We start from the raw sequence: 18245 nt of genomic DNA on the forward strand, positions 1-18245 counted from the left end.
AAGCACACTCACAGCGGCAGAGTGGATCTGAAGTCGTTTCAGCATCTGTTTGCAGCACTGAGGTTTTGTCTCCCGTAGTGATGCTGGGCTGTAGGTCAGCGGGCGGTGGGTTACTTCTGCAGGAATTAATGGTCTTTAGAAAAGCCACAGCACACAGACATCTCTGCCAATGACTGAACATCCAGAGGACAGTCTGTATATCAACATATGCGCAGAAGCCTACCAGTGATGTGGAAAAGAGCCTGGAGTTGTTCTAGGACAAGTTCTTCATAAAAATAAGTGATATTCCAGGAGGTGAACAACAGCACCTACAAAATCATTCCCTTTCTAACCTGCCTTCATGCAGGTTGATTTTCTTCTGAGATATGCAACTGTTTGAATGAATTATTTCAGTTCTGTCTCAAATATTTACTGTGTTCAACAAGGGTGAGAAAGTGCCCTTCTCTGTGAGAACAGAAAAGTAATCATTTCAAAGAAAAAATGCAGTGAATGTTACTGTAAAAACCCTGATCTTTCAATTTTTAGTTTGTTATAAGGTTTGTTAAGCATCACAGAAAAATGCCCGAAGTCCATAACTATTCCATACGTCACTGTGACCATACTGCTGTGCTGATTGGTTCAAAGAATTTCCATTCATGTCCATTACACGCACAGCATCTTTTTTCTCTCTTCTTCTTTATCAGTTTTCAGTTAAGGTAACACCTCTGGGATCTCTCTTAGATCACCGGAGGACACTGGAAATCGGGTCAGTCCTGGGCATAGAGGTTTAGGGACAGGCCGGTTGCTTTAGTTTCCTGACACAGTCGGTGTGTGAGCCATGGGGAGAAGGTCCCTGGTGGACCTGTTTGTGAACAGAGAAGGGCTTGCGGGTGACATGCTGGTTAGAGGCTGCCTCGGGCAGAGCTATCATGACTTTTTGATTCTTGGAGAAGAGAGGAGGGAGGTCAGCAAAATCACCACCTGGGACTTCCAAAGGGCAGACTTTGGCCTGTCTAGGAGCCTGGTTGGCAGAGTGCCCAGGAGGCAGTCCTGAAGGACAAAGGAGTCCAGGAAGGCTGGATGTTCTTCAAGAAGGGATTGTTAAAGGTGTAAGAGCAGACTGTCCCCGTGTGCCGAAAGATGAGCTGGTGGGGAAGAAGACTGACCTGCCTGAACATAAAGCTTTACCTGTATCTCAGGGGAAGAAAGAGGGAGTATATGACCTTTGGAGGAAGGGGCAAGCAACTCAGGAGGACTAACAGGATATCGTGAGGTTATGCAGGGATAAAATTAGAAGGGCCAAAGCCCAAGCAGAACTTAATCTGGCTACTGCTGTAAAAGGAAATAAAAAAATATTTATAGAAACGCATTAACAACAAAACGAGGGCTAAGGAGAATCACCATCCTTCACCAAATGTGGGGAGAATCATAGTGACAAGGGATGAGGATTTAATATTTGGTGTGGAGTGTGCAGATTGAATCTGATCTTTAGTGCTGGGAATACAGGATATAGGACTTAACGGCTGGAGAAAAATAGAAGTTTCCCAGAGAGTGACCAACATGGGCATACGCAGTGTACCCAATGCTAACAGTTTCTGAGCTCTGTAATGCTTCACCTTTAGCAGCAGCACTTTGTTCCAGACAACCAACTCCCTTTGCCTCTTTGTTTTTCTTTCCTACAGATAACAGTATCGTGTTCTGCACACAGCTGGAGTGTGAAGGGTATTGAGAAGAGGAGAGGCATTATATTATAGCCACACTGTTCTTGAAGGAACCGCCCTTGTTTCATTTTCAAGGATCCTACTGTTCTGTACAAATTTGGTCTTCTCTCGCCATATAATTGGAGGTGATCTTCATTAGAGAAATATGAGCCTGAGCCAATTAACAGGGGTTTTTATATCAAAGGAAAGAATCCTATAGCAGCTTGTTTATTGAATGAATAATGCTTTGATGTTTCTTCCTTTTGTACTTTTGTCATTGGAAAATGTTATCTGAAGGAAGTGGGAATGTATGGAATCATAGAATATCTTGAGTTGGAAGGAACCCATAAAGATCATTGAGTCCAACTCCCTGAGGCAGAGATCTGCATAATAAGTTCCCTGGGCATGGTGTTGATGCCACATGTCTATGTGATGAGGAGGTTGAACGGCACTAAACTGTTGTTAGTGGGGAAAAAGGTGGCTAGACACATTGCCTCTGCCCCTGAGAAATCCTCTCCTGCTTCCGGGGAGCTTCTCACTATTCGGTTGCCTAGACATAGTACTGGTCTTCCTGGAGACAACAAAAGGCTTTCTTCTGTAACTAAAAATGATTTCCATGTGCAAGTAACATCTGATGAAGGACATATGTCTGCAGAGGCCTGTTGTTTTTTGTCTGGTGTGCCTGCTTACTGATTTAAAGCCAAATTCTGCAACCTTGTATGAACACAAGCCCGTTGTCTCCAGGGATCAAGAACAGAGTTTGGCTCTGGCACCGGAGAGGTCTACCACAAACCATGTAATTCCAGTGTATGCATGATGTACGACTTGTAACCTTGTTCTCTGCAGAGTAAGTGGTTTGTACATCTCTTATGGAGGCACGGTAAAGAATTCCAGCACTGCAGCTGAAATTCATTCTATTTTAAATTGTCCTCTTGCATTTACAAACAACTGTGTTTCCCTTGCCCACTTCTGTATAAACAACCATTGTGGTATAAATACCCTTGAATACTTTGTGGATGGAGCTGTGTGGTGGGATGAGTGAAAGGTCAGCCCAAGGCTGAGAGAAAGCACTATCCAAATAGGATAAAGAACACAGAACACAGAAGCCATATGGTTAAAAAAAAAGATAAAATTCCTGTTCTGCATTGGTGTAAACTACTGTTCCTTAAAGAGCTGTAGATTTAGAGGCTTCCCTATTAGAAACTATTTGTTGAAATGTCAGTCTGTGATGCTTTTTTCAATCAAGGTGGGTTTAAAGATTTTGAAACTGAAATTCTAGAGTAGCATTTTCTCTTGCATTCTAAACAACTGTGCTGTTTGTTAAGAATAGCATCAGATTTTGGCAATTCAATCTTATTTTGTGTGTTTAGCTTGAAAAAAATAGCACCTCTCTTTCTTAAGTGTAATTGCTGGGGTCCAGGGATATCCTAAAATTGCTACTAGAATTTCCTGGAAGCAATTTATCTATCTATCTATCTATCTATTCATTTATTAAAGGGGCAAGAGCACAAGAGAGAGGGAAAAAGCATAAGATATGTTCCTGATTTGTGCAAGATCCACACACGGTACAGAAATTGCCACTTCAGTTCTACTGCTAGTTTCCTGTTTTCTTAAGGCAAAATTGTATTTGAAAAAAAATAGCCAGTTTGTAATATTAATTAGTGTAACATTACCAACTGTGCTCTGTGAGTAGATTTTTACATCCTCTCTTATGTCTTTCTCCTTCAGCTGAGGTAATAGTAAAGAAGGAGGGAGGATATTATTTTTACATTACTGTTAATTTAAAGCTGGGAAGCCTCATTTGCAGAGGTTTCGTTCTGTCTGCAGTGGAGAGCGCTACACATGCTGTGCACGGGCGTATGAGACATAGGGCTTGTTATACAAAGATAGCACTCAGGAGGAACCGGGAATGGATATGGAAACTGGCTTCCCTGTGTCCTTGGTAGTGCCTGCAGCTTAAGCATAGACCTTTCCCTGAAAAATAGGACACAAAGCAAGTAAGATTTACAAAATATATCAACGTTTTAATGAAGTTTTGTGTGTTTTATGCACACATTTTTTGTGTAAGCTAAAAGAATCCTGTACAGGATATTGAGTCCCAGTGTTTCCAGACGATCAGACTAATACTACCTTTCATTAAAGACTACTCGTTGTATACCTTGAAGCACCTTTTATTTCTCTGGGTAACTGACCCACTGCTCTGCCCTTTGCACGTTTAGGGTGCATTGTAGCCTTGCCTTCTTTAAAAAAAAGGAGCCCTTTGAGCTGAAGAGGCCTCAGCGCTTTTCAGGTGCTCATCTTCTCCCCCAAGCAGCCTGGAGATGCCTTCTGTGGTATGTGTGGCTTCGGAGCCGAGACCCAGGAGCAGCTGTCCCCTCATGAATCATTCATAGGGGGGAGCTCTGATGATGAATGATCAGCTGCAAACAATGCATAACATTAAGAGAAAATAAATGCATTACAGCCTAATTTCATTTTTTCCCTCCCAGAGGTGGAGCAGAGCCCCAGGTGTCTTCATGGCAGGATAACTTCAGTGGCGGAGGAACCTTGGAGTCCTGGCCGCTGCTTTCTGAGGATGCACAGGTCTTCTCCAAACCTTTCTCAACAAGAGGAGGTGAAACAGCAGCGATGATAGGGTAAGACATTAGGTGTGCAGTAGGAAACAGAAACATTTGTGCATGCCTTCAACTTTTGCTGTATTCCCAGATTTTGGAAAAATCCATGAAAAATTCAATGGGTGACTATTTTCTGGCTGACTGGGGAATGCCAAGTCGCGTGTTGTTGTTTCTGCTCTTTGACTGGCTGTCTTCTATAGCTAATCAACACAGTGTCATTTTGAAATCCACATCTGGGAACTCTTTGAGCTAAATATGCACTTTTCATAAGCTCTGGCAACTGTAAAGCTCCAAATGCTTGAATATTCAAGGAAAATAAACACACATGCTAAGAACGTGACAAAATGGAAATCTGTGTCAAGTTTGAAAGAACACTCTAGGATATCCTCTGCCCTCTGCTCCCGGCTCTCTGCTCAGCTGTGCTCAGTGCTGGGCGTAGATGGCAGAAACGTGTGTCCCTTATGTAAGATGTGCTCGCAATGCCCCTGAACTTTTGGCATCCGTTCAGAACGTAGTGAACTGGATTGTGCCAGTTTAAATATATCTGTTCATTTTCCAGTACGCTGCTCAGCTGTCTACCTTTCAGAGCCATCGCTGGCATCTCAGTAAGCTCAATCTGCATTTCTGTGCTTGCTAATGCCACCGGGTTCTCCGGTGGGAAACTGGATATCAATATGCTGAGAGCCTGGAACCAGGAACCGCAAGATCTGGAGTAATTCTTGGCGGCACTGTAATTTCTTGCAAACTTCTGGAGTCATTCTTCTAGCTTTTAGTAGTTAGAGCAGATCCACAGACCCCAGCCGAATGAAGCACACTTAATTTTGAGCATGTGAGTAGCCGCATGGCATTTAGAGGAATGAGGCTTAAATCTCTTTGGAGTTCAGCTTCCTGTGTGTGTTTCACAGTAGCTCGGGATACTGAAGCACAACAGAACTTAGAGAATATTAGGAGTCATACGGTCACTGGTCAAACCAGCATACTTCAAATTTCTAAGAAAATTCTCCAGACTTTGATATTGTTTCCTAGTGCTTGCGCCAGAAACAAGGTCCTTCTGAGTGAAAGGAACGTCCTCGGGACTTGCTGCTCACTACATCAGGCTGATTCCTCCTTCTGCCCAGTGGACTCAGTGAAAGCATCACAACTCTTTGCTTATATCCAGTTTTAGTCTTTTTATTACATTGCAGTGTGACATGTACAAGGGCTGTGACAGGAATGGTGTGAAGTGATGCAACTTAGACCACTATAGACAGGCATAAATGTCACTGTCTGCAAAATCTCTCTGTCATGAGGAGACTAATTCAAATTCCAACCTGCTCTGAGCATCTCCAGTTTTGCTCTTCCACTGTCCTTGAAAGGGTAATAAATAAGGTTCTTTAGTGATGATAAGAAAGTGTAGGACAAACATGGTATTAATAGAAATGATGAAGCCTGAATTCTTTGTTATGGCTGAAGTGCCCTCACTTCGTGGCAGAGCCTATTCTGAAATTAAGCTGGAGAACCCCATTTCTAGTGGTGGGATCTTTGGGTTGTCCTTGTGAGCTGCAAAAAGGCCAATGCAGAAGGGAAGAGGAAGGATTAAAAAGCGCAGTGCCAGTTATTTGAGGAATTCATTGTTTGTTCCCCTTTAGGAAGAAAGGGACACCATTTAGCAGCACGGGGTGCCACCCGCGTTGGTTCCAGCTAACGATCTTTGTGTGAATTGAGCTGTAAGGAGAGCTGCCCATTGACCAGCATCGATTGCTGTCGCCCGACAGGTGCTAATGTACAGAGGGCAGATTACAGCTGCTTGCACAGGGTTCCCATTATCCTTTGCTGGGTATTGATTCTCCCTGTGGGATGTTTCCTTCCTAGCTGGGTTAATTTTCAGGCCATGTATTTGCACTGGTCTGTGCTGAGAGGGGCAGGCAGAGGTGCCTTGGCTGTGTTTATGGCTGTAGCCCTTTCCCTTTCACACCCCCCCCTCCAGTCCCTCGAGTCTTTGGAGACCGTGTCTGTTGGGATCCAAGTTTCCTCTAATTATGGTGCACGTTAAGGGACAGGCTTTATGAAGAATATCATTACTACTCTCATAATTGCTTCAGGTGCACTCAAAAATTAATCAGAATATACACAATAGGGGTTTTGTTTTGGTGCGAGTTTTATTTTGAATCCTTTCTAAGCCTGAAAACTTGCTGCCTGTGTGTAGAGCTCATACAAGTGTAACACGGGAGGGATGGGAATGTAGTTTATGAGGTTGCCTGGGCAGGGACTGTCGTGTCCCTTCAGTACTCCTTTGGCGCCACACGCAATTGATTAGCTGATGGACCTCAGTTGCCATAAACCAGAATGGCAGTATAATACGGTCATTTTGCATTGGTATAAATACCTTCCAGGGCTGAGCGGAGGTGTGGCTTTGTCTGTTGGTAGGTGTCTGCACAGCGCCTGTAGCTGTGCCGGTGTACTGCTCAGTCTTGGTTCTACATAAAGCTGCTTTTAAGAATGGTATCTCGGCTCTCCACTGTAATAAGGCAAAGAAGCCTGAAACAGAATTTTTGCAGAGAAGGGAGTAATAGCGGATAACAGAAAAAATATTCAGCAACTGAGGCTTTTGCTTGTTTTGGCAAGTGTGATCACCTCAGTGCAAATGCTGCCTCCACATACGAAGAAATGATATTAATTTTGTCTCTGTAACATGGAAATGGAACAACAAATTTAGATTCTCTGAACAAAGTATGACTTTGCATTGATAAGTAGATCCCCAGCTCTGCAAAGGGATCTGAACAGGCTGGACCGCCGGGCCGAGGCCAATGGCATGAGGTTCAACAAGGCCAAATGCCGGGTCCTGCACTTGGGGAACAACAACCCTATGCAGCGCTACAGACTGGGGGAAGAATGGCTGGAGAGCTGCACGGAAGAGAAGGACCTGGGGGTGCTGGTTGACAGCCGACTGAACATGAGCCAGCAGTGTGCCCAGGTGGCCAAGAAGGCCAACGGCATCTTGGCTTGGATCAGAAATGGGGTCACCAGCAGGTCCAGGGAGGTTATCCTCCCTCTGTACTCGGCACTGGTGAGACCGCACCTTGAATACTGTGTTCAGTTCTGGGCCCCTCACCGCAAGAAGGATGTTGAGGCTCTGGAGCGTGTCCAGAGAAGAGCAACAAAGCTGGTGAGGGGCTGGAGAACAAGTCTTATGAGGAGCGGCTGAGAGAGCTGGGGTTGTTTAGCCTGGAGAAGAGGAGGCTGAGGGGAGACCTTATTACTCTCTACAACTGCCTGAAAGGAGGTTGTGGAGAGGAGGGAGCTGGGCTCTTCTCCCAAGTGACAGGGGACAGGACAAGGGTGAATGGCTCCGCCAGGGGAGGTTCAGGCTGGACATCAGGAAAAAAATTTTTCACGGAAAGGGTCATTGGTCACTGGCAGAGGCTGCCCAGGGATGGGGTCGAGTCACCCTTCCCTGGAGGAGTTTAAGGGACGGGTGGATGAGGTGCTGAGGGACATGGTTTAAGGGAGTGTTAGGAGTGGTTGGACTTGATGATCCAGTGGGTCCTTTCCAACCCAGTGATTCTATGATTTTGTGATTCTTCCTTAAGGCATCTTTGTTAATGTGGTCTGTGTAGCAAGAAGAGGGTACATCTGAACCTAGTTAGGGATGGAATAGTTGGGGATGGAATAGTTAGGTTGTGATGTTTCTGTAATCAATAAGAACCAAAAGATGTTTGTAATTATCTTCAGTTTCCCAGTTTAAATGACCAGATAGTCATTTATAGCTGAATATCCCTCAGCATGGGACCAACACTTGCAATAAATCCTCTGGAACCATATCTCCAAATCTGTGATTTCTTTGTGGAGTCAGCAAACGTAGCATTATTAAAAAATAGCTCTTCTTTAAACTTCAGGGTACCAAAGTTGTTACCTTGCCCTGAAAAGATGAAGCCCCAAAGATCATATTCTAATACTGGGAATTTTCTAGTTTTCCTAGAACATGTTTCGTGTGCTGTGTGTGCATGGCTTTGGAATGGTGAAGTCCATGGAGATGAATTTTGGAGTGTCCTTATTAACCCTGGCACCTTCACAGAGGACTTTTCAAAAATGAAAGCGTGGGTGGATTAAAAAAGAAAGTGAAAATGCACAAAACAATGTACATTTGGAAAAAAACAGGTAGGGGATTTCAGCAGCATCTGAACAGCAGGCCGAGGGTGTGTTCCTCTCGTAATTTTTCCACCGCTGAAGTTGCTTTACCTTTAATGCACGAGGTTTGGTGCTCATCTTGTCTTTCCCAGGACTGCAATTGCTTCTGTGGCTGCTGGAGTGAGTAGCTTGTGCTGCAGTGCATGCAGGATTGAAAGAGACGGTTTAATCCTCAGTTGCAGCACATCAGTTTATTTAAGCAGTCGTAGTGATGCAAGTGTGGACAAGGGTACAAGTCATCTCATTAACTGATAACTGCTCTAGGCTGCTGGGGAGTGCAGACTTAAGCTACTCCTGAAATGAAAAAAGCCAGCTGTTTATGATCAGCTGGGACATCAAATTTAAAAAGGAAAAGGAAAAGAGAAGAAAATCCCAACGCAACCAGAGCCCAAGTCTGCTCTTGCTTTAACTTGGATAGCTCAAGAGAAAAGAAACAGAAATCAGTGCAGTGAAGCCAGTGTAAAAGCAGTAAAAACAAGATCAGAATCTGTGCCCAAGAGAGGTGGCATATGTGAATTTTGCAGGAAGAAGAGAAGCGGGAAGAGAAGTATTGGTAGGGAATGGATAAAGGCCAGGAATATTTATTAACTGCTAATTACAGTGCTCTTGCACCTTCCTGAGATTAGGAATGTGAAAAATTTTCCTGTTATTTGTCATACTTTGAACAGTTGTTTCCCTGTCTGCTCAAAAGGAAACACCTCAATTTTGTCCAGGAAAATACCCCAGTTTTCTTTACTGGGTATTTTTTGTGTGCCTGATTCTTCTCTACACTGGAAGGAGACGGGTCTGGTGCTGCTCGTTTGGGACCTGCAGCATTGCACTGAGGTAGAGGAAGCAAAAGGGGAGAACCTGAGGCTCTGTGGCTGGAAGGGAAACTCATGAGTTAAAAAAGAATTATTGGGGGGGGATTAGAAATGCGAAAAATAAATTAGAGAGTTGAGACTTGAAAGAAGCAGGTGAAGCTGAGAGACAGAGCTTTATTGAAGGCAGTGGCGAGATAGTGTGCTGTGTAAGACAGGAGTTAGCTGAAAGAGAAGAAAATAATTAAATTCAAATAGAAGGCTAATTAAAAAATAAGAGGGAGAAAAGAATATATTAAAAATGAAAAAAGGAAATAGAAAGGAATTTGAAATAAGAAATGTAAGTACTGAGAGGTACGAGATGAAGAAAAATATCTTTATCTAAAGCAATTGTACAAAATAAAAAGCAGCAGCAATTTTATAAAAGTCTTTACCTTTGGATTGACAGCCACCCTAAAAGATCTCCAAGAAAAGCAATTCAATTCAAATTTGACTCTAGTTAATTAAGACACCAAAGTAGATTACTGATTTGGGCAGCAATTCAATGCAGTTGTAGTGCAGTTGTCAATCAGTATAACTGCAATCCAAATGAGATACCAACAGGAAAAAAAAGAAAAATAAAAAGCTTGATGTTGCTTCTGCTCAAAATTGACAAACCTCTCCTTGAATTCAATGGGGCGGAATAAACCATCCGGAAGAAAAGTCCATGACTGGAAAAGAGAGCCAAGGACAGAGGTTCAAGTCGAAGAGATGATTCGGGCTGCAAGCCATCGTGTGAAGATGGAAAGTGAGAGCTTCCTTCATACCAGGCCCTTTCTGGCTCGTGGTCCATTCTGCTATGCTGCTTCTAGGCCAGGAGGAGCACTGAGGATGGGACTGTATTTTCTTAGAATTATAAAATGACCACAGTTGGAAAAGACTAACAATTGAGTGGATAACAGAGTCCAATGCTATACTACACACAGAGCAACCTAAAAGTTAAATCAGATATCTAAAAGTGTTGTCCGATCCCTACTTGTACATCTAACAGGCTTGGGGCCATGACCAGTTCGCTGGGGAGCTCATTCGAGTGCTTGGCCACCCTCTCAGGGAAGGACATTTTCCTCATATCCAATCTGAACTTCCCCTGACACAGCTTTAAACGTTCCTTCATGTTCTGTCACCAGACTCCAAGTAGAAGAGATCAGCACCTCCCTCTCTACTCCCCCTTTTGAGGAGGTTGTAGACGGCATTGAAGTCACCCCTCAGTCCCCTCAAGAATCCTCAGGATCCTCTTGGGATCCTCAGCCACTCCTCAAGTTGTGCCCTATTGTCCTTTCACCCTCTTTGTTGCACTCCTTTGGGCACATTCTAAAATTTTTGTATCCTTGTGTTGTGGAACCCGAAACCGCACACAGTGCTTGAGGTGAGGCTGCAGCAACGCTGAGCTCGGTGGGACGGTCACTTCTTTCGACCACTCAGCCATACTGTGCCTAATGCCCCCAGGCGTAGGTCTGGCCTCTTGGGCTGCGCGTTATTGACTCAGACTGAGTTATCACCCACCAAAGCCCCCAGACCCCTTCCGCAGGGCTCCACTCCTGCCTCTTGTTCCCCAGTCTATACGTACATCAAGTTCTCTCTTCCCTTTGAGGCATGGGTAGGGAAGGAAGGGAGGGAAAATGTGGCACCTTCTCTTGGCTCAGCGCACACAGGTAAGACGCTTGACAGCACTTCAGAGGAGCAGTGCCGAGCACAATGCTTCTTGGAGCTACTTCAAAGATGGTGCAGCTTACTCACCACCCATGATTTCAAGCTTTTTCTGAAGATGCAGTTTAATTCCTAAGCATTAAAAGGACAAAGTCCTGTAAATCCTTGAGTATGCAAGTTATTCCCCATGGACTGAAATGGAAATAGTCCCCTCTAAAACATGTCATATATTAATGTCCCTGCTGCCTGCAGCAGCAACGGGTCTGCAAAGCAGCCTCGAGCCATGGCGCCGCTCGGGGCTGGGGCTGCCGGAGGAATTTGCTGTGTGTAGACCATATCTTCTGTGCGTGCATCAGTTCTGCTCCAGGGAATTAAGTTGCTCTTTTACTTCTTCGCAAAGGTGTCGTGGGAAAAGACCCGTAGCATTTTAGGATGAAGCGATAAATGAAGCCATTCCTCGCCATGGCACAACCACTGTAAAGTGAAGGTCTGTGAGTGTCTTTTGGACAAATCTTGTTCTCGTGCAGCTGGCTGTGTCTCAAAAGTGTTAGTCATTAGCTGCAGCTGCAGCACTTTGGTCTTTGGCCCCTGCTATTGGGGGGAGCAGGGACACGCTGTATGGCTCAGGTAGAGGTGTGGGAGAGGGCATGCTGATCGGGGAGAGCGGGGTGCGCGGGTATAACTCAGGATGGTATATAGCCCAATGAGTTTAACAGCCCTGCTTAATGACGTCGTTACCGCACTACACAAACTCCCATTGAAATTAATGGTATTCCACATAATAAAAGTACTGTGCAAATACTCGGTTATGCAGAACATTAATGTGCCTTTAAGAAGTCATAAAAACAGAAAATCAATTTCTTCTCTGTAGTTATACTTGAAGTGGGGACTCATAATAGAAGCGCTAACACACCTAAAGATGGAAATCCTTAGTTTCTGAGGTTTGTAGTCATTTGTTCCCCATCACTTCAGTCCTGTTAGAGATTTTTAAAATTCTTTCCTGTTTTCTTTTTTCTTGCCTGTCAAACATAGTTTCCCCTTGGGTTTCTCCAGTGTGAGAGAAGACAACATAAATCTATGGGTTTTGTTTTCCTGTGTGTAGCCCTGACTCATCAGTGATGTAGCAATAAAGTATTTGTTGTTGTTGACTGAATTAAAAAGAAAAAACAAACCACAAAATGAAACATTTGTACTCATCCAAAACAACATTTGTTTTTGTTTCTTCCACCAAACAAAACACCAACTCTTTAGAGTTCCTAAATGTAAATATGCTTTCCTAGAAATCACTCCTGGCAAGTACTGAGCATGCTGTTTTACATTTTAAGTGTTCAGGAGGGCATGGATACAGTTATTAATGCTTTCTCAGAGGGCTCTGTTCAGGTTTTCTGAACTCCTTTGCTCCTACCAGCACAAGATAAATCCTGTATGTGCTTCTTTGCCTTTTCCTTATTCCCCTGGTGCATCAATTAGGCTGGAAACAGGTCCTTTGGTTCCTTTTAAATAATTCTTTTGCTGTTTTCCGAATAAGGTGATGTTTCCATGTCTTGAGCTGATCCATTACCTGTCAGGTTCTCCCCATCAAACGAACATACGTGTCTTTGTCCTGTGAGTTTTGTGATGCTTCTCCCTCTCCACTTTTGTGTGTGTCTCTAAAATGCTTCTTGGGATTTTTCTATTTCTCATTCATCTTGGCAGACAGGCAGTTAAAGCTGGCTCATCAGTCAATCTCTTGACCAAAGTTGGTCAAATCATAGCTATTAAGATTAGCAGTTCCTCAGGGTTCCTTATCTTGTGAAAACAGCTGAGGTGAATTCATGGAAACATTTTGCAGCCCAACAATTTTCCTTGTAACTTCATCGATGACCAGAATTTGTCAGTTATACTGGGGCAGATTCACAGCTCATCACAGGAGGCACCACTGTGACATCAAGTCGTCACCTCCTCTGCAGATGTTTTTCTTAGCAGAAAGCTGAGAACAGTAGTGTCTATAATGAGAGAAGCTGATGTGAGAAGAAAGTGTATCTGAATGACAGATACATCTAAATATATGAAGAATGCGTACTGGGAAGCCGGCGTCGTGTCGCTCCTGTGTCAGAGAACACATCTGTGATGCAAGGCACCAGTACCACAGAGCGGGACTGTTGCGTGGGTCTGCCCTCGAGCCTTGTGAGGCAATTCATTCTTGACGCAAATAACTGGAAGAGAAATTGTGGGAACCAAAGGAAGGAAGACAAGAATATCAGAACATGCAGCTAAGTGCCCAGAAATGCTCACAGCAGAGTAGGTACCGATCCACCGTGCTTTGAGCCTAATGCTCTGGAGCAAGACTATGGCATTATGCTATTCTCAGTTCTGTAATCATCAGATAACCCACATTTGCATAAAAACAGAGACAGGAAGGGTATTACAGTGAAGAGAGAAAACAGAACGGGGGGAATTGAGGAAAAAGGGGTTGATGCAGGAATTGAAACAGTCAACAGAGACTGAAAAACAGTCAGTGGAGAATGATGAAGCTTCTAGGTTAAACTTTCCCTTGCGTTGCTTACATAATGTGTGCTGTCCCTATGGCACGTTTGGGGATTTAGAAAAAAAAAAGGGTAATTTGAAGCATAAATTTATGAAGATAGAGTATTTCCACCACCCCACCCCCCCCCGAGCTCTTCTGAGTAGGAGGCAATGCTCTGCATCTGCTCCCCAAGTGACCAGGAGGCTGGTAAGGATTATTTAATATCCTCAAGGAATTTGGGAAATGCCGTGCATTTAGGACCTCGCTGAGACTCTGGGGAAACACGCTTGTGTTCCAGTTCTGATAGCACGATTATGTAGCCTCTTTCAAAGCAGATGCATTGGTCTCTCCCAGGGCTGTGCCCAGAACTCAAATGATACTCATGCAATGAAAGAAAGAAAATCTCGTTCTCCTGAGAAAATTTGTCAGGTGTCCTCTGGCAATGGTAGGAACTGGACTATGGCTGGCTTTAAAAGAGACTGAGTTCTGGCAAATATGGACATGAAACTTCCTTTATCCATTTTGGAAGAACAAACTCTCTTCTTCTGCAGGAACATACCGATGCTCGTTTTTTTTAGCATCCATGACACATAAAACATTAGAGTCTGAGTTGAAACATGTAAGAGAAATGTAGTAGGCAACTGAGTTCTCCACTTCTTATCACTGGACTGCAAGACAAAGACCACTTTGGTCAACAGCTTTGGTTTTCTGACATTTTAATTCATTTTTGCATTCTTCACTCATTTAATCTTTTCAGATACAAAACCCACCATAGGTTAATTTGAGTTTTCTCGGTTGTCTTCTGTGGTTTTTTCTTCTGAGAGTCAATCACAGTTGCTCTTCTATCAGCAAAATCCTGCTAATTTGGATACTGACCGTGCTATGTGCTCCTTAAGTAATTTCATAGTCTGCTTTTCCTGAATTCCCTGAAAACTTTAAAAATTGTCAAGCATGTCAGGGCTTGGACTTGATAGAGGTAAAACAACCTGGCTGTTTTCTTTCTCAGTGACACCTGGCGCTGTCAGAAACCAAATGAACTATTGTTTAAAAGCCACTTGTGAGTGAGTTTTAGCTCCATGGGAACTCTTATCTTTGCTGTTCTTCTCTCAGATTATTTTGATTTCTTATTACCACTACTGCCTTGCATTAGCGAATAAGAGATTTGGGCCTGGAGTGCTTTAAACAACTCTAATTCAGGCACAGGGTAGTAAGCCCTTCCAGTTAACAGAAGATAAACCCCGAAGATATTCCTTTGCCTGGGGTTTCCAGTGCCTGGAGTAGAAGTACAAAGTTCTCAGCACATTTGATCTCATAGGAATGAGAAAACTTTCCTGCCCGTGAGGCTGGTGAAGGCTGGGAAGTCAAGAAAACTCTGCACTCAGTAAAGTAAAGGAAATCATAGTAATCTGCCCGAGCTGTAACCCTGCAGCGTGAGCTGGGAGTTCACCCTCCGGCCGCTCCCCGCTTCCAGCAGCCCACGATAGCTCGTACAGGCCTGCGAGGAACGGCAGCAGCGCTGCCTCTGAAGAGGAAAGAGGTGCTGGTAGGACTTGCACTCAAGGCTAGAAACTGCTTCTTCGAATCCTTTAAAGCAAACTATCGCCATGATAACAGCATTCATTGTAGCAGCCCCTCCCGCCAAAGCAGCCCCTTTTAAACACGGCTCTTCCCGCTGGTATAAAGTCATCCAACAAAAGATTTTATTACCACTGTACGCACTATTTTTCCAGGGCGCTACCATAATAGAAATCAACACAGAGAAATCGGTAATAATCACACATGTTTCATATTGGTTCCCATGTGGAAAACATTTCAAAGGTGTCAGTGCCTGGAAAACCTGATGGTTTCATTGAATACCAGAGCGAAACTACATGGCAAACCCTGAGGAGAGATTAACACTTGGAAGTATAAAATTCAGGTAGTAATGAGAAGCCAGGTGTTCACTGTCAAGGATTCCAAGTTTCCCTAATTATGGGCAAGTATCTGACTTTAACTCCCTCTCTCAGGTGAGCCAGTAATCCTTTGTTGACAAAGATTTATAAAGAGAAAAAAAATAACAATAGGAAAAGAAAAAGAAATATGCCTCTGTTTGCTGCTATGGAGAAAATATTACACAGGCACTCCTATTTCTAACTAAATTAAGATGAGAGAGGGAGTTGGAAGTCATGCTGCACCCACAGTGATCATTCTGCAAATTGCAATATGGATCTAGAATTTCATGTTAATTACATTTTATTTGAAAAGTGCTGCACTACACAGTATTTTCCACAGCAGTGGAGGCTTGATTCTGCTCTCAATTATGTAGGTGTAAAGTGGAGTATCTCCAGTGAAGCTAATGAAGTTAGAGTAGTTTAACACTGAAATGAGGAAGATTACAATAAGGCCCCAGAGCCTGCAATATTGCTCCTGCAGTTAATGATCATTACTGCAGAATGCTGTAGTCTGGTAATTATTGTGTTTGTGCAGGTAGAAAGATACACAAAACTGGCATTGATTGCATCTGTAATTCTGGCCCAAAATTCTCCAACCTAATATTGTCTCTCCAAATTCCATCGCGCGTTCCTCTGTGTGTCTATTGTGGTTCTGTGCAAAAGGGAGTGTGTGCAGATTTGGAGGATGCTGATTTAAAAGGCTGCATGGGAAACTGAGCATCAAAGTAACAAAATTGTGCCTTCTGCTTCATTAATCCTTTAGGCTGCTCTGATGTCTATTGCCATTATGCGGAGAACCCATTACTCTTCCCACTTTTGGAGTGCTTTGATATAGACTTTAAAGCACAACAACTCAGTCAGTCTTAGTCAAAGCCACTTTCCAAATCTTGTCTTACCAGTCACACCGTTACAGCCAGACAGGCTTTTCTGAGCACCGGGACAGAGTGTGTTTAGGACCATAAAGTGGATCCGAGTTCTTGCTCCTGGGATGCTGGTGAGACCTTGCATTGGCATTCCAGACCAGCGGTGGATATCTTGAGTTCACCTCTCCCTGGGCAGATGTGGAGCAGGAGCTGCATCTCTGCTGGCAAACTAACCTGAGCTGCGAGTTTGTGCTCAAACATCGGTGTGTGATCGTCCACACCCTAACTGCTAGCAGGGTCCCATCAGCACGTTATCTCAGCTGGGGATGGGTGGGAACAGAACATGTAACAACAAGGATTCCCAAAAACCAGTTAGGGTCTGGCCATCCTGTCTTGGGGGGGCTTGAGCGTGTGTGCAGGCAGGCTGGGCCGCGCTGCTTGGCTTCAGGGCCGGAAAAAGATCCCTAGTCTAAAAGAGATCTTTAGTCGAAACAAAAAAATCTGTTGTCTGCTTTTGTTTGTACAGTTGTAGCATAGTATAGACGTAGCTGTGTAGCAGCAGTCATAGGGCTGGAGCAGAGATAAGTCACACCAATCCCCTTTTCTTGTTGCTTGAAGCCCTAAAGGGTCAAACTCAGGTACCAATCCGGTAGCCCTGAGGTAACCCAACAGCTGTTGTTGAGGAGCTAAACTGTCGAGCTGAACCGCACGCTTTACGGCACAGGGATATTGCACATGGACCCGCGTGGATGCTCTGTAGGTGGTGGTAGCACACAGCTGACCCACTGCCTGAGTGACTCTAAGCCACCGATCCTTCCTAGAGAGGCGCCAGGCTAGGGGAGAACAGGGCACGAGGGAGGTGTAGGCAGCCCCGCTGCAGCACTGGTGCGTGCTGGGGGGTCAGGACACGCGTCTCTGCCTCTTCCTGGGACTGACCAGGTCAGGTACAAGCTCAGTGTAGCCTCGGAGTAAATGATGTGGTTGGAAGTGGTTGGATTATGGCACCTAGCATTTTAATTCTGCTTAATTTGTACTTTGACATTGACATAATCTAAATATGTAGCCAGTGCCAGCCTCCTGTTGAGTACAGCTATCTGGTTTATAGATATGTATTACACATATATTAATACATTTATTAAAAGGGCCATGGGTTTTGTGAATTTCTCTCATAAAAATTCCCATGCCATCCCATTTTCTCCAGACAGGTGACTCAAGATTAACATCAATATTTGTAATGAATTTTGAGCACATGACAACATATCAGTGACAATGGGAGAACAGATCCTTTGAGAAGATATTAAAAGATTGCTCTCTTCAGATAAAGTGTTTTCAGCAATAATGCAGTCAAGGTACGTGCAGGTTTAGTAATAACTCTAACATCAGGTACATTTGAAGTGGAAGATTTTAGAGACAGAAGGAGTGCAAAGATCCCCAGATCAATTTGGCTGGGAGAGGGGAGGCTGTCTTTCTGTATATTTTAGGCTCCTGGAGATTTTCCACCTTGGTACTTTGCATGGGGACTAGCAAGTCCAGAAATTGGTTTTTTTAAGCTGTGTTTCGATGGGCACCCTTCTGCCATTCTGTGTTTGGAGGTGTTGAATTGCTGCTGACTTGTTTGTCACAATATTACTAACGCCTTTAACATAGTACGGTGTGTTGGCTGCTCTCGCTTCTCCCTCAAGTGACGGTGAATTAGAGGGGAAGCACAGAAGGAGGTGGGTTCAAACGGCCTTTGCAGTCAGCTTTGGTGGGATGCAGACAGGGTTAGGGGCAGTTTTACACCACAGGGCTTGGTCCTTTTCCTCTGCATTTCTCTGAATAGAAGTGTACTTCTTCACCTCTCCTCCAACAGAAAGAACACAAAAACCTCATCTGGCAAAGGGTGATAGATTTCTTCTCATTAAGCACTTGTCAAATATCCCAAGCAAACGAATTCTGAGAGGCTCCCCCTAAAAGGGAAGCCAGCTTTATCCATGGGATAAAGTGCAGCTTGTCCTC

The 18245-nt window shown here is 44.1% G+C and overlaps 1 long non-coding RNA gene across 23 annotated transcripts in view; it reads left to right on the forward strand.

Annotated features, from left to right (window-relative positions):
• Window positions 1-18245, forward strand: part of LOC128851851 (uncharacterized) — a 352018-nt gene that overhangs the window by 222015 nt on the left and 111758 nt on the right. For 20 of the 23 annotated variants that reach the window (XR_008449359.1, XR_008449379.1, XR_008449361.1 and 17 more), the window contains one exon: window positions 1662-4315. This is a non-coding gene — a long non-coding RNA (uncharacterized LOC128851851). Of the gene's footprint in view, window positions 1-1661; window positions 4316-17448; window positions 17597-18245 lie in introns of all 23 variants that reach the window. The other 3 variants (XR_008449362.1, XR_008449378.1, XR_008449369.1) reach the window with 2 other exon arrangements.

Source organism: Cuculus canorus, chromosome 3 (genome assembly GCF_017976375.1).
Source record: "Cuculus canorus isolate bCucCan1 chromosome 3, bCucCan1.pri, whole genome shotgun sequence".
Lineage (NCBI taxonomy): Eukaryota > Metazoa > Chordata > Aves > Cuculiformes > Cuculidae > Cuculus > Cuculus canorus.